We start from the raw sequence: 15105 nt of genomic DNA on the forward strand, positions 1-15105 counted from the left end.
CATCAGACTGGGTTTGGGGGCAGCTGTGGAGAAGCCAGTTAAACCCACGAACACCCAGAAGACCCCTGATGGTAGGTGGGGAACTAGGCGGGGTTCCAGGAAACCGAGGGTGGCCAGGCCACCGCTGGTCAGGGCACAGAGCATTTTCTGTGCCAGTGAATCTTGCCCTGAGCTCTTTTTGTAAACACAGGGTGAAGGCCTGGACATGCTGTTTTTAATAGGTACACAGGCCATTAACTTACTGGCTTTGACCTCCCTGGGAGCATGAAGCCCAGGAGTCTTTAGGGTGAATTATGTCTGCCTTGGACAGGGCTTTGGGGTTTCCCCTCCCACTTCACCTGGTCAGAGACTTCATTTGGAAACGTGAGCTGAGGGGCAGGGGTGATGGGTAGCCGAGGGCACAAAGAATGGAAATTGCTGTGCTGATTGTAAAGCTCTGAGTCAACCAACTCCCTTTAAAAAAGTCAACGTACAAACAACAAATCACCCAAAACAGTAAAGGAGAAGGAGAGTGTAGGGGCGAGGGGTTTGGCAGCGGTACCTCTCATCAGGCAGAGAATGACTTGAGTTACTTTTTTACAAATTCCGATTCCCAGGTCCAGCACGGACACGCTGAATCAACTCCCATGGGGCTGAGCTTGGGAATCTGTGTTTTTAAATTTTGTCATGTGATTTTTAAAAAAAATTTAAATTGAGATATAATTTACATGCTGTGAAATACAAAGACTCTGTTCGAGTTTGATGAATTTTGACAAATTTATACACCTGTGTAACTACCAGCCAGATCAAGACGGAGCATAGTTCCAGCTGCCCTAGAAAGTTTGTTGTCGCGTGCCCTTCCCCTCCTGGAGGTGGCGGGTTTCTGATTTGTCACCCTGAATTAGTTTTGCCAAGCCTAGACCTTCATATAAATGGACTTGTGCGGTGGACACTCTTTAGTGTCTGGCTTCTTTCTGTTTGATGTTTTTGAGATCCATCCATTCTGTGGTCTGTCACTAGGCGATTCCTCTTACTGCTGAACAGTATTCCATTGTATGGCTTCATCTGTTGAAGGACATTGGGTGTTTCCAGTTTGGGGTGATTAGAATATTCCTGTACTAGTCTTTATAAGTGAGCTTATATTGTCCATTTCTCTAGGAATGGGACTGCTGGGTCCCAGGGTCAATAGATGTTAACTTACGGGAAATTGTCAAAGAATTCTTTGAGTTACAAAAGTAATACACCTCAGAGCGCCTGGGTGGCTCAGTGGGTTCCGCTTCTGCCTTCCGCTCAGGTCATGATTCCAGAACCCTGGAATCCAGCCCCAGGTCCGGATCCTTGCTCAGTGGGGAGGGGGCTTCGCCCTCTCCCTCTGCCCCTCCCCTGGCTCCTGCACACTCTCTCTCAAATAAATAATAAAATCTTTAAAAAAAAAAGACCCACCTCAAGCAATATAAAACTGTATAAACTAAAAGTGATCCTCAAAGGTCATTAAAAACAGTGCACGTTGGTCTCCAGTCTGTCTGTCTTTTTCTCTAATAACAATAAAGGCCCAGAAGGTTACACATTTTCCTCTGTATACAGCTGTAACTGTATCCCTCGGCTGTCTACAGGGACATAGGTGTTCCTTTTTTATTACTTTCCCGATCGGTTTTCATTTCAGTTCTGATTTCCTCTGATCTGGGGCTACTTAGGATGCGTTCAGCAAGCTCGCTGTAGTTTTGTTTTGGTGTTTTCGAAAATGGCATCATACTCTTCTTGGTTTTGCCACTCACTCTTCCAACAACGGACCATCGTGGAACGGCCGCTTGTCAGAACATACAGTCTGCCAGGCCACTCTGAACGGCTAGTCTGCATTTGGCAATCACTGACCTAATCTGGCCTGCCTTAATCACCACGTGCACTGCCAGCTCCGAGAATGCAAAGCGCCACCCCCCTCCCCCCGCCCCAGTGACTTTGAACTTCCCTGAAGGTGGGCAACGCAGCAGGCCAAGGCCTCTCTGCATTGAGATGGGAAGGAACTGATATTTCTCGAGCACCCAAGATGCCTTATCTCCCTTCCTGCGTTTAAGGCTTGTGCCTGACTTGGGGGTTCTTACCCCCGGATCCAGTCTCAGAAAAGTGACTTGCTGCAGCTCACGCAGCTGGGATTAACTGGGAAAAGGAACTAGAACCAGAGCCGGTCCTCATCCCCCTGACGGCACTGCGGATACACGCTTAGCACCTACGAGGTGTCAGGCAGGGAGCCAAGGCCAGGAGGGCAGGGCTAAGTAAATAAAACAGCCCCTGTGCTCAAATGGCTCGGTCTCACGGGAGGGGAGAAGATCTGTATCAGGAAGAGGGTAATGAACAATTCCAGGCGGTTTATGCTAAGGGCAGGCAGTGGTCCAGGCAGGGAAAAGCGGGAAGGTCTGAGGGAGAGTGGTCCTCTCACCAGGGAGTGTGGAGACCTTGGGATCTTTTGAGTGAAGCCTCCCCACCCATCCACTTTACGGATCCGAAGACTGAGGTCTGAGAGAGGCTGATAAGCTGCCAAAAGGGCCATTGTTCACACACTTGGCGATTCTTCCCCAGACTCACCCTCCGTTCGGTGATTCTGTGAAACAGGTCCACCTCCAGGCAGTGTTTTTACCTCTTTACCTCTGTCTCGAACTCTTGATGACCACGTGGGTTCACAATTCAGATTCCAATTTTAACACAGCTAATGGGAAGGGGGAGTGAGAGGACAAAGCTGTGCCGATCCCAAAGATTCCTCAGGACTTGGCTGCTCAGGACACACCTGCAGAAACTGGGGTGGGGGTCCTGGGCAGCAGGACCGGGGGCGGGGGGCTCCTGTGCGCAGGTCTGGCTCCTGGCAGTCATACGGGATAGAATGCAGGCAATTTGCAAGAGGGCTGGCAGGCAGGAGAGCTGAGTTCTTCTGGTTTTGCTCACTTCGGTCCTCCCTTGTCCCTTGGAGCTTTACCCCCCTAGCAAGCAGAAGCTTGGACCACATCTCTGAGGGGTCCGCAGGGCAGACATTCGGAGACACCTGCCCTTCCCCCACGGCTCTCTTTGCACACAGTGGAAGTGCTAAGCCACTCGCTGCCAGGTTCCACCATCCCCTTTCCAGCAGAAAGTCTTTAACCCAAGCCAGGTTGCCTGTTGTCTGGGTGCGGGGTGGAGGGGTGAAGTGGATTTCAGCAGAGTCATGCTTAGTGGGTGAAGGGCACTGGAAGGGGGCGGTCCTGGGGGCTCTGCCCTCTTGCCCCGTAGCCAACTGGCACCTGGAGATGATGGCTGCTTAGGCTTCATGGAAGACCCGGGCCATGATTTCAAGGACATTCGTACTCTCACCAGATGGCACTTGGTATCTTCTCTGTGGGGGGATAGCCCTACAGCCTGACAACAGGCTCCTTGCCTCCATGCCTCCTAAGCACTTCTCTACCGTCTGTGGGCATACCACTCTCCTGCTCAGAGGCCTTCAGTGGCTCCCTAGTGCTTTGTGAGATCAGGTTCACACTGCCTGGCCTGACATTCGAGGCCCTGCAGGATCTGACCCCTGGCCCGTGTTTACCCTCATCTGCTACCACTTCTCCTCACCTCCTTGTGATCTGGCTGGTTTCTGCTCCTAAACCGAGCCTCAGGCTCTCGGCTCTTCCCATGCTCAGGCCAGAAGGCCCTTCCTCCCTTCTTCCCTTTTTTTTTTTTTTTTTTTTTAAAGTAGGCTCCATGCCGCCATGGGGCTCGAACTCACGACCCTGAGATCAAGAATCTCATGCTCTACTGACTGAGCCAGCCAGGCGCCCCTCCCCTTCTCTTCTAGTCCCCCTCTTCAAGGGCCAGCTTGAAGCTGCCTGCTTCACGAAGCTTTCCTTCAGCTGCTTAACTGGGCTTGGCACACAGTAAGCGCGCAAAAAAGATCGGATGAGACCAAGTGCACATCCTCGCTCAGAGCCTCTGTAGAGCAGAGGTCAGGTCTCTGTGGTCTTGCCTTTTATCTGTTCGCCTGACTGAGGTCACATCAGGGGAGGGATAGGTGCTCCGGTGTCCAGCCTGGCGCACAGTAGGTGCTCCGGACACAAGTAAAGGCTGTCTGATCGCCTCTACCCTGAAATGAGAGCCTCTAGTTTAAACATCTGAGTGGGTCCGGGCTTGGAAATCATATTCACCCATCTCCATCCATATTTATTGGTTCTAGGCCCCAGGGATGTGGCAGGTGAAGCAGACAAGACCAAATCATGGCCATACCCTAGTGGAGCTGACCATGAAGTAGTTGAATGAACTATTGCAGTGGCCTGGGCCACCAGGGTTTGGATGCAGAATCAAGTCCCAGGCCTGAAAAAACAGTACCAGTTGCTGCAAAATGCTTCCCAGGGGCAGCTCCGGACCACAGGCATGTTTTGTGTTGTCCGCATAGAGTTTCAGAATTCAAGCCAGTATTTTTCAATGTGGGTTTTTTTCTTTTCTTTTCTTTTGCATCTGTGTCTGGTCATTGTCTGGTGTCTCTGAACGTCTGGACATACTGCTGTTCCACCTGGCAGCCCCCCTTGGACTCTCCAGCATGCCCCAGTGCCCCCTGCCACCGGCTGCTTCCTTGGTGAGGTCTGGCCTGGCTCTGGAGGCACAGAAATGTGCTGCCAGTGGATCCCAAGCAGGTGGAGGCCTTCTGCTCTGTCCGTTCACCAGGGCTGGCAGCGCAGCAGAGAGAGTGCCTCATGAAGGAGGGCTGGGGCACCTTTCCCGGCAGCCCCTCCGCTGTGCGGCCTGGGCCTGGGCTCCTGGCCGAGAGGGTCATTTGCCCCCTTGCATGCTGAAGATTCGGCCTGCCGCAGAGAGGCTCAGAGGCAGCCATACTGTGCTGGAAGGAAGCCCTAAATCTGAGACCTGGAATGTTTTCAGTGTATCTTGTTACCTTGGCTGAGCCCAAGAGTGAAGTCTGGTGATCGGTACCTATTCGCTGAGCCTCACTGCAGGATGTCGGAGGGGCTCCTCGGTAGTTGGGAGGCTCAGAGGCACGGGAGAAGTTTTCCGCCCTCTCCAACATTTCGTTACCTCTCACCCCTGCTTGCGGGTCCCCCAGGCCTGGGGGTCGTTGGCTCCATCTTGGCTCGGTCCTGGGATATGGCAGCAACAGCAATGATGACGACACATGCCAGTGCTCCTCAGACCGGAAAGCCATAGATGTCCCCAGAGAGCTTGTTAAGATGCCCCTTTCTGTGCAGGACAACCGAACGGGGCCCTGAGATTCTACATTTCTAACCAGCTCCCCGGCGGTTGGCAAGGCTGCTGGTCTGGGAGTAGAGGGGGTCCGTGCCAGCTCTTGGGCGCCTAGGACCCTTCCTGAAGCAGGCCGGGGGCGGGGGGCGCGGCTGGTCAGCCTCATCTGCATAACCATCACAAGAGATTCCGGGATTCCCATTTTGCATGTGAAAAGTTGAAGCCCCAGAGACAGCAGGTAACTTGCCCGAGGCCACACAGCTGGGAGGCTTCTGAGCCAGGCCAGGCCAGGCCCTCTGGGCCAGCGCCACTTTGGAAAGGATGCTGGTGGGGAAGCCGTTTTCTACTGAACAGTGTCCACGGTCCAAAAGCCACAGGAGGCGTTTCAAGGCAGCCAAGTCGGATGTAAATGAGGGAGAGCCCAGGGCCAGCCAGGCGGTGCTGACAGCAGGGCGGCCTGAAGCAGTGTGTCCGGATCAGGTCTGAAGTGGGACTTACTTGGTGCTGGCATGCTGCCTGGTGTGGGGAGCCGGCAAGGGATGCTCGCAGCTCCTGGAACACCAGTGTGGGGCCTGCTGGAACCCAGGAAGGCTCCTGCTCAGTCTTACACAGCCTGACTTTTCTAGATGAATCCCAGAGTGGAGGGCTGGCCAGAAGCATCGGCAGTGGGATGGGTGGGTACTGGGACCTGGTCCGTTAGTTGTTTAAATACTGGTGCATCCTTGCAACTGGGGATCTCATTGAGGACTGAGGTTGCTGAGATCTTCTGTCTGCTTGGCTGGGGCTTTATTTTTACCCCAGGCACCTGCCCCAAGCAACTGGAAAGAGTAGAACAAATTTAGAGTCTAGGTTCTCAAAATGTGGTCACGCGGATATGTGGTCTGGTCATCACCTGGGAGTTTGTTAGAATGTAGAATCAGGGGCCCCACCCCAGACGTGCTGACTCAGACCCTGGGGGTGGGGCCCAGCAAGTTTTAAGAAGCCCTCCAGGCTTAACCTTGAGAAGGACTGATTTCTCCGTGTCCGGCCAAATGCTTGGGTCCTGGAGGGTCAGTCCTAACCTTTGCTACTGGTTGAAAGTACCAGGGCTGCAGGGGGACCTCAGATGTCATTTCATCTGTGCCCCACTTCTCTGATGGCCTGAACATCAGTGAAAGGGGCATGCATAAAATTAACACAGCATATCTGAGGCAGGGCATAGGTCTGGGACTCTTAGAGTTGCAAGTGGTAGAAATCAGTTCAAACTACCTTGAAAAAAAGAAGGGAGGAGGGGAGGAAGGGAGGGAAGAAAGGAAGGAAGGAAAGAAAGGAAAAAAGAAAAGAAAGGAAAGAAAAAGAAAAAAGAAAAGAGGAAAAGAAAAGAAAGAACATTTACCGACTCTTAATTGAAAAGCCCCAGGGTCATACCTCAGGCATGGCTGGATCCAGGTGCTGAGATATGTCATCAGAACTGTTTCTTCTGTCCATTTCTGAGCTCTTGTGTTGGTTTTATTCTCCTTGGGGTACTCTCAGCTGCATAGGATGCATCCCTCCCAGAATAGCCATCTCAGTCTAGAAAGAGCCTTCTTTTTCCCCGATATTCTTAGCATGAGTCCCGGTCATCACTCTCGTTGTCCAGGCTTGGTCAGATGCTTGTCCTTGAGCCAATTGTCACAGCCTCTCTGATTGGCTAGGCCTGGCTCACATGCCCACCCAGAACCCCATGGGCTGAGAGTGGGTGTCCAAGTGGAATGGATGTGAGGCTGTCCCCAGAAGAGGGGGCATGGGTGCCAGGAGGCTATACCCACGGGGACTCAGTGCCATTCTTGTCCTCCTCTTTGAGCTGGGTTGCCCTCATGCCAACTGCTAAGGTCTCACACTAGATAGAATTACACTCCTTTTCCTGATTCCTTTAACATTATGTTTATAACTGTGCACTGAACATGCTACCTTCATCTTTCCCTTTGTCCCTCTCCCCTTGGCACAGTCCAGGATAGCACGTTACACGCTACCCTGGCACTCCCGCCTGTTGCAGGCATTATTAATCCACTCCCGCCTTCACAGTGCCATGTGTCCACTCAGAAAATGAAGCCCCCGTGGCGTCTGTGTCACGCCTTTACCATGGGGTTCTGGGCTCCATGAGAGCAGGGACTCAGCTGTCTTGTTCATTGCTGGGTTCCCGGGACCTAAAACAATGCCTGGCACATAGTAGGTGCTCATGAAATTTTAAAAAAAATATACATTTTATTTTTAAGTAATCTCTCCCCGCAACATGGGGCTCGAACTTACAGCCCCGAGACCAACGGTCACATGCTGTAGTGACAGGCAGCCAGGCGCCCCGGAACAAATTACTGATTGAATATCCCTACCCCACAGTGCCTCGAACACTGGGCACCTAGATGAGCCCGTTGAATGTGGGGGTGCTGCCATAGCAATGAGGTTGTCTGATTTGGGGGACAGGGAGCTCTGCAGACTGCTGGGGCCTGTTTCTGAGTCTGAGGAAGGGGCTCCAAGGGCAGGGCCTCGGGACATTGACGAAAGACTTGTCCACCCTGCAGGCCTCTCTCTGCCCTCCCACCATTACCCCCTTCCTTGCTCTGCTAATCCATTTACCTGCTCATTGAAATGTGTGATCTGAGTCGATAAGGAGCCGCTTCCTGGTTTTCTGCATTTTTACATTCTAGGAATCCAGGGGAGCCTTCCGGCACAGCTCTGCTGGTGGAATGAGAGGCAGCGGTCATTGTCCCCAACTTGCATTTTTTCCCAAACTGAGTGCCAAAGAACAGGAGGTGTTCTATTAAAAAAAAAACAAAAAACCAACAAAAATCAAGGCTTCTGGGGTCATTCACATTTAGGGACTGCTTGGCTCAGCAAAGTTCAACAGATTCCCTTGGCATGGTGATTCTTGCAGCCTGTAACCGGTCAATTAGTTCTCCTCTTCTCCAAGAGTCTGGGGCCCCCAGGGCCTCCCTCAGCCCCTGTCTTGCCCTGGTGTGTCCCTGTGCTCACAGGAAATAGTCTTTCACACACTTGGCCCCATGACTGGGCTGCTCTGGTGCTCGCAGGAGTGCAGGCTTCTGGGGGGCGGGGCGGGGCGGGGCAGGGCAGGGTAGGGCAGGGGCTTACCGCCACAGCCCCCAGCCAGGCGGCTGATAGCTCTTGCTGCTGACAGTTTCAGGAGCGGGGTATGTGAGCCTGTGTGTGTGTGCACGGGTGCCTGGGCACCCCGGTGTTGACTTGGCCCCTCCCCGTGTGTGTGAGGTGGACAGTCACACGTGGAAGAAGACTCCGAGTCCCCTGGACAGTCGTCGTCTGACCAGATCTTCTCTTCTCTCCTTCTTTGCTTCCTCCCATTGTATCAGGTCCAGAACAGCCCTTGCTGAGGAGCCTCCAAAACGTAAGTGGCCTTTGACCTCTCCGTGGTGTTGGCGTCTCACTGATGTGGGGTCTTCGGGCTCTCAGTGCCCCCCCCCCCCAGGCTTGAGGAGGAGGAAGCAGAACCCTCAGGGCACCGGGACCTTGTGCATGCGTCTCCTCCCACACCATGTGGGTGGTGGGTTCATGGCCCAGGTTGGCTCCCTCTGCCCGCCTGTGTCAGAAAGGCAGCCTTACAAATGCTGAGCACTGATTTTGGAGTCCGGCCTGGACCCCCTCCTGGTTCTGCCACCGAGCAGTGATGGGGGCCTCGCTGGGTTAAGTCTGTGGATTGGGGTCAGACACATGTAAGAGGGTGAGATGCTTGGCTCCCAGCACAGATAGGATGTGGCTTCAGGACTTGGGGCTACTGTCCTAATTGTCTCTTTATTAAACTTTAAAAAAAATTTTTTTTAAGATTTGAGCGAGAGTGAGCGAGCGAGCATGCGCGCACGCATGCACCGACATGAGCACACGCGTGTGCTGGGAGGGGCACAGGAGAGAATCTTTTAAGCAGATTCCCTGCTGAGCGCAGAGCTTCCCTCTCCCAGGTGATCCCCTCCCACCACCTGTGAGATCGTCACCCCAGCCAAAACCAAGAGTCGGACACGCAACCGAGCCACCCATCCACCCCTAAACTTTTTCTTTTTCAAAAATTGAAAACCTTCAGGAAAGTGGAAAGGAGAATACAGCGAACTCCTATATACCTTTCACTTCGATTTTCCCATTGTTAACATTTGCTTCATCTCTCTCTGTATGCTACAAAAATAGTCACATTAGCACTCTTTTGCTAAGTCATTAGGAAGTAAATTACAGGCATGATGCCCCTTTACTCCTCTTAAACCGTCGTATGTATTTCGTAAGATCAAGGCCATTCATTCTCTTATATAAGCACACGCAATTATCAACCCCAGGACGTTTAACGTTGACACAATTCTGTTATCTAATCTATAGACCTTAATGACGTTTTGCTCACTGTCTCATATTTACGGAAGATTCCCGCCCCCCCCCCCCTTCAGGATCACAGTGTTTTTTAAAGGGGGTTTAATGGGGCAGGAACCTGACTTTTCTGCAGAGGACTTCTTCACCTTGATCTAAAACATCCTTATTATTGGGGTTTTGAAAGTCTTTTTGTTACAACATTCGGGAAGAAATAGATTTTACGACAGGATGCCGCGCGTGCTCACATGTACACACACCCTTGAAAGTGAAACCAGTCTCACAGAATGATAGCTCGCATCTTCAGCATCTTTAGGGCTCTCTTCTATTCTGTCCTCATAAAAATGGTAGTCTTGACCCTTTGAGTTGATTTCATGACCCACTAGTAGACTCCGCTCTGGAATGTGAAAACCCTGCTTCTTGGGCAGAAATTTCTCCTGGGAGGGAAGGTAGTGCCCTGACCAAGGGCTTGGAGGTTGGTTTGGGGTCACCTAGGAAGCCAGGACTAGGAGAAAGACCCTGAAGACCCTGGCCCACTGTACCCACGGTGGACTGACCCCATCCCTGTAATCAGGTCGTGTCCCCCTCCCCCCGGCCTCATGACCCCATGAAGACCCCCTGTTCTTGATGCTGTGTGCCCCTGGTGGCTCAGGACACCTCCCTGGCGAGCTTCTGAGTGGGCATGGAGTTGTTCTAGTCCATGTCAGCTTCCAGAGTCATTGCCATACGGGTCACCACTGTCAGTATGAATAATCAGGAACATTGACTAAACTCCTCAACAGCACGCCCGAGACGGCACCAAAAAGGGCACCAAAAAGGTTTACCGTGTAGGGGCGCCCTTAGCCCCCAGCAGGCTTAGGATGTGCGTGCGGCTGTGCTGTGAGAATGACAAGTCCGTCCGTTCGTTGAGCACTACTGGGTCTCCGCTACCGCTGGGTACTTTGCATATGGACTCATGCCGGCCTCAGAGGAGCCCCAGGACTTAGATGCTGACATTATCTCCATGTCCAGATAGGGAAGTGGAGGCACAGAAGTGAATTGACTTACCCCCAGGGTCACAACGCAGGGAAGGATGTGAACCTCACCTGTTCTGACCCTGGTGCCCGCACTGTCCAGCACTGCCCTCCCCTCCCTCCAGGCTGGCCCATTCCCAAGGCCTTGTGCTTGTTAATCAGTAGCCCGGGGCAGCCCCGGAAGCCGGAGGCCTGCTGCTGCGGAGCTGGAGTATGAGTTCGGCTTCCAGATAGTCTTGTGCAAGGCGCCCAGCCCCCATGTGGGCTGGTGGCTTTAGAGGCCGCACACGGAGAGAAGCCGCCACTGTTCTCTCCTCTGGGGTTGCCTGATCCATCCACACTTGGTGGGAGCCCATTTCACAGGACGTGCCATGGAGGTTTGCTCTCAGGCCTGTATGATGCCTCCTCCAAGCGGGCCTTTGGCTTACTCTTTCTGAAAGGGCTCCCTGGCCGTCTGATACGCCAGGCCGCAGGATTTGGAGGGGGTGCCTTTAGGGAGCCGGAGCACTACCCGGCGTGCAGGTGTGTGCCCCTTCCTCGCGGAGGCCTCCAGGTTCCCATCTGAGGAAAGGGATGTTAATCACTCGCTCTAGCCCCTCACAGGGCGTGCACAGCTGGGAGGTGGCTGAGACGTGGGTGTGTGTCTGTTGTTCAGCAGACTCTGAGTTATTAAGGAACTGGCCAAAAAACTGATTCCTGACAGGGACAACCCGTGTGCCAAGTCCGTGGAGCTGGAGAGTCAGACAGTCCTGGATTCAAATCCTGTCTCCATCCTATGCCAGCTGCGTGACCTGGAGAGGAGAGTCCCTGAACTCCTCTGAGCCTCAGCTTTCCCACCTGTAAGATGGAGCCGTAACAGCACCCCGGAGGCTTAGAAAGCGAGTGTGGTGTCAGGGGTGACAGTCCCTTTGTCGTCACGGTGGAGTTCTGAAGCACTCAGCTGGCCTAACAAGATCAGTGCCCAGCACCCCAGTACATGTCTCAATTTCACCTCCCTGGCGGGATCCCCTAGAGCAACCCCCTCACTCGCTTCAGCTGAAAATCACATCCACCCTTTTGGGTGTCTCTGGTCAGTTTAACTGGAGGGCAACCTCTCTGGGCTTGTTAAAAGAAATCCCCACCCCCTCCTGGACCCCGCCGGGTTGTAAACTCCAGCAGGGGAGGGGTCATTCATACAAGAGATCTGTGTTTCCTCCAGCGAGAGCGTCACCCTCCTCACTCGATCTCTGGAGGGGCCAAGACAGAAAACGGTATTTACTGTTTGTCTGGCCTGATCATAAACGTGATGCATTTTTAAAAATTGAGGTATATTTGACCTGCAACACTTTGTAAGTTTCAGCTATTAAAACATTGGATTCGATACGTTTGTACTGCAACGTGGGATTGTCACTATAGCATTAGCGAACACTTCTGTTGGGCCACAATCATTTCTTCTTCTGTTGGGAAGTCATGTATTTTTTATAAAGAAAATTTGGAGAGCACAGAGAAGTCGAAAGAGGAAAATAAAATTCGTCTCTGTTCCTGCCGTGCAGACGGGACCATCTAACAGTGCATTTATAAACGCGTGGGTAAATACACATTATTTACATTTTGCCTTTTAAAATTGAACTCACAGTGTGGCAATGCTGGGGAGCCAACTTCCTGGCCCCACCCCCCATATTTCTTAGCGTTTTTCTGGGTCTTCGGTCTTCTGAGTCAGGGTCAGCAGATGTCTCTAAAGGGCTGGATAGGCTGCGTTTGGGGCTCAGGGGCCTGTGGTTTTGCCTCCGCCGATCTCAGATGGTCTCGCCTCTGCTTCTGTAGCACGGAATGCAGTCACAGACAAAGTGCAAAGGAGCCGGTGTCCTTTTATGCCATTAAAACTTCATTTACAAAAACAGCCTGCTAGATTTGGTTCCGGGGGTGAAATTTGCTGACCCCCCCCCTTCTTAATTAGTTTTGATTTGTTTGGCTAAACCATCATTTATTTAATTAATCCCCTAGTGATGAGCAATTGGCCATTGGTAGTTTCTTTTTCATGTAAACCACTCTGCTGCGAACATCTTTTTTTTTCTTTCTATTTTTAATTGTGGTAAAATATACATAACATAAAATTAACCATCTCGACCATTTTTAGGTCTGTAGTATAGGACTGTTAAGTAGCAACCCATCTCCAGAACTTGTTCATCCTGCAAAACCAAATGCAGTGAACACTTCTGAGTGTGCATCTTTACACATTGGTCTGGTTCAGAAAATGGAAATTGCTAGCCTAAAGGGGTGTGCATTTTTAAGGTGCTGGATGCCTGTTGCCAAATCATTGACCCTCAGAAATTGCCCTAATTGAAGCCTCTGCCTATCGTAAGTGACAGCGGACAGGCCTCAGGAGGGAGTGGAACCAGCCACTTCCCTGGGGGAGCCCCTGCCTTCAGGGCTTCAGGGAGCAGCGGATTTAAAACAACCCATCTTAGAGAAGCAACAGCCAGTCTGCCAGCCTTCCTCTTTTGGGAAAGAAAATAAAAGGTCAATAAACAAGATGTGTTATGAATCGCACAACCTCCGGACTCAGGCTGATACATCTACCCTTTAGGGAGAAGAGAGGTGTGGTTAAGACCTCAGCTCAGGTGTCCAGCGAGTCTGGGTGTCAGTGCATTTGGCCCTACCTGCTGTGTGACCCAGGGCAAGTCGCGTAACCTCTCTGGGCCCTCGGGTTCTCTGTCAAAATAGACATGATGTAGATTCTCTCCTCTCTGGTTGGAGGATCGGGGAGGAAGAACTGCGAAAGTTCTTCGCACCGTGGCTGGCACACAGCCCCTGCCCAGTACGTGGTGGTCGTGACTGCTGTTCTTGCTGCTGCTGTTAGGATTGCTTTTAACACCTCTGTCACAGTCGTCTGAACATACAGACAATGATAGCATGTGCAGCCCTTCGCGGTTCTCAGAAAGGTTTTCCATCTGTAATACTTGCATTATTTTATAGTGTAGTTATTACTGTCCCTGTGTAACAGGTGAGAAATTTGGGTCTCAAGAGGGCAGCGGCCAGCTCGAGGTCAGCCATGTGTCAGGACAGGGCGCCTGGGCTTTAGTCCACGCCTTTGGCTTGTAGCGTGTTCCACCCAGCGGCTGCTGGAAGCGGGGGCCCCTGGATGACCAGGGCAAGTGGGAGCTGCCGCCTCGGGCCTCACCTGTGGTGGGAAGCTTGGGCCTTAGGTGGAGAGAAGATTCCTTGGTTTATTTTTCTGTCTTGGCTTTTAGCCCCAACAGCGGCCAGACGGAGGGTTTGTTTTTTTTTTTAATGTTTTTTTTATTATATTATGTTAGTCACCATACAGTACATCCCTGGTTTCTGATGTAAAGTTCGATGATTCATTAGTTGCGTATAACACCCAGTGCACCATGCAATACATGCCCTCACTACCCATCACCAGTCCATCCCATTCCCCCACCCCCTCCCCTCTGAGGCCCTCAGTTTGTTTCTCATAGTCCATAGTCTCTCATGCTTCATTCCCCCTTCTGATTACCCCCCCTTTCTTTATCCCTTTCTTCCCCTACCGATCTTCCTAGTTCTTATGTTCCATAGATGAGAGAAACCATATGATAATTGTCTTTCTCTGCTTGACTTATTTCACTTAGCATTATCTCCTCCAGTGCTGTCCATGTTGCAGCAAACGTTGAGAAATCGTTCTTTCTGATAGCTGAGTAATATTCCATTGTGTATATGGACCAAAACTTCTTAATCCAGTCATCTGTTGAAGGGCATCTCAGTTCCTTCCACGATTTAGCTATTGTGGACAATGCTGCTGTGAACATTGGGGTGCATAGGGCCCTTCTCTTCACTACGTCTGTATCTTTGGGGTAAACTCCCAGTAGTGCAATGGCTGGATCATAGGGTAGCTCAATTTTTAACTTTTTAAGGGACCTCCACACTGTTTTCCAGAGTGGCTGTACCAACTTGCATTCCCACCAACAATGTAGGAGGGATCCCCTTTCTCCACATCCTCTCCAGCAATTGTTGTTTCTTGCCTTGTCAATTTTTGCCATTCTAACTGGTGTAAGGTGGTATCTTAGTGTGGTTTTTTTTTTTTTTAAGATTTTATTTATTTATTCGACAGAGATAGATACAGCCAGCGAGAGAGGGAACACAAGCAGGGGGAGTGGGAGAGGAAGAAGCAGGCTCATAGCGGAGGAGCCTGATGTGGGGCTCGATCCCAGAACGCCGGGATCAGCCCTGAGCCGAAGGCAGACGCTTAACTGCTGTGCCACCCAGGTGCCCCCTTAGTGTGGTTTTGATTTGAATTTCCCTGATGGCTAATGATTTTGAACATTTTTTCATGTGTCTGTTAGCCATTTGTATGTCCTCATTGGAAAAGTGTCTGTTCATATCTTCTGCCCATTTTATTATTTGTTTATTTGTTTCTCGCGTATTGAGTTTGAGAAGTTCTTTGTAGATCTTGGATACCAGTCTTTTATCTGTAGCATCATTTGCAAATATATTCTCCCATTCCATGGGCTGCCTCTTAAGTTTTTTTGACTGTTTCCTTGGCTGTGCAGAAGCTTTTTATCTTGATGAAGTCCCACAAGTTCATTTTATCTTTTGTTTCTCTTGC

At 51.4% G+C, this 15105-nt stretch overlaps 1 protein-coding gene across 2 annotated transcripts in view; it reads left to right on the top strand.

Moving 5' to 3' along the window:
- Positions 1 to 15105, top strand: part of SLC6A6 (solute carrier family 6 member 6) — an 82799-nt gene that overhangs the window by 3611 nt on the left and 64083 nt on the right. The window contains exon 2 of one of the 2 annotated variants that reach the window (XM_045812401.2): positions 8520 to 8554. The exons of the other annotated variant lie outside the window; for it this stretch is intronic. The gene's annotated coding sequence lies outside the window, so the exon portion shown is untranslated. The remainder of the gene's footprint in view (positions 1 to 8519; positions 8555 to 15105) is intronic. 2 annotated transcript variants of the gene reach the window in all.

This window comes from Ursus americanus, chromosome 14, assembly GCF_024610735.1.
Source record: "Ursus americanus isolate L20-20 chromosome 14, mUrsAme1.1.p, whole genome shotgun sequence".
In the NCBI taxonomy this organism is placed as follows: Eukaryota; Metazoa; Chordata; class Mammalia; order Carnivora; family Ursidae; genus Ursus; species Ursus americanus.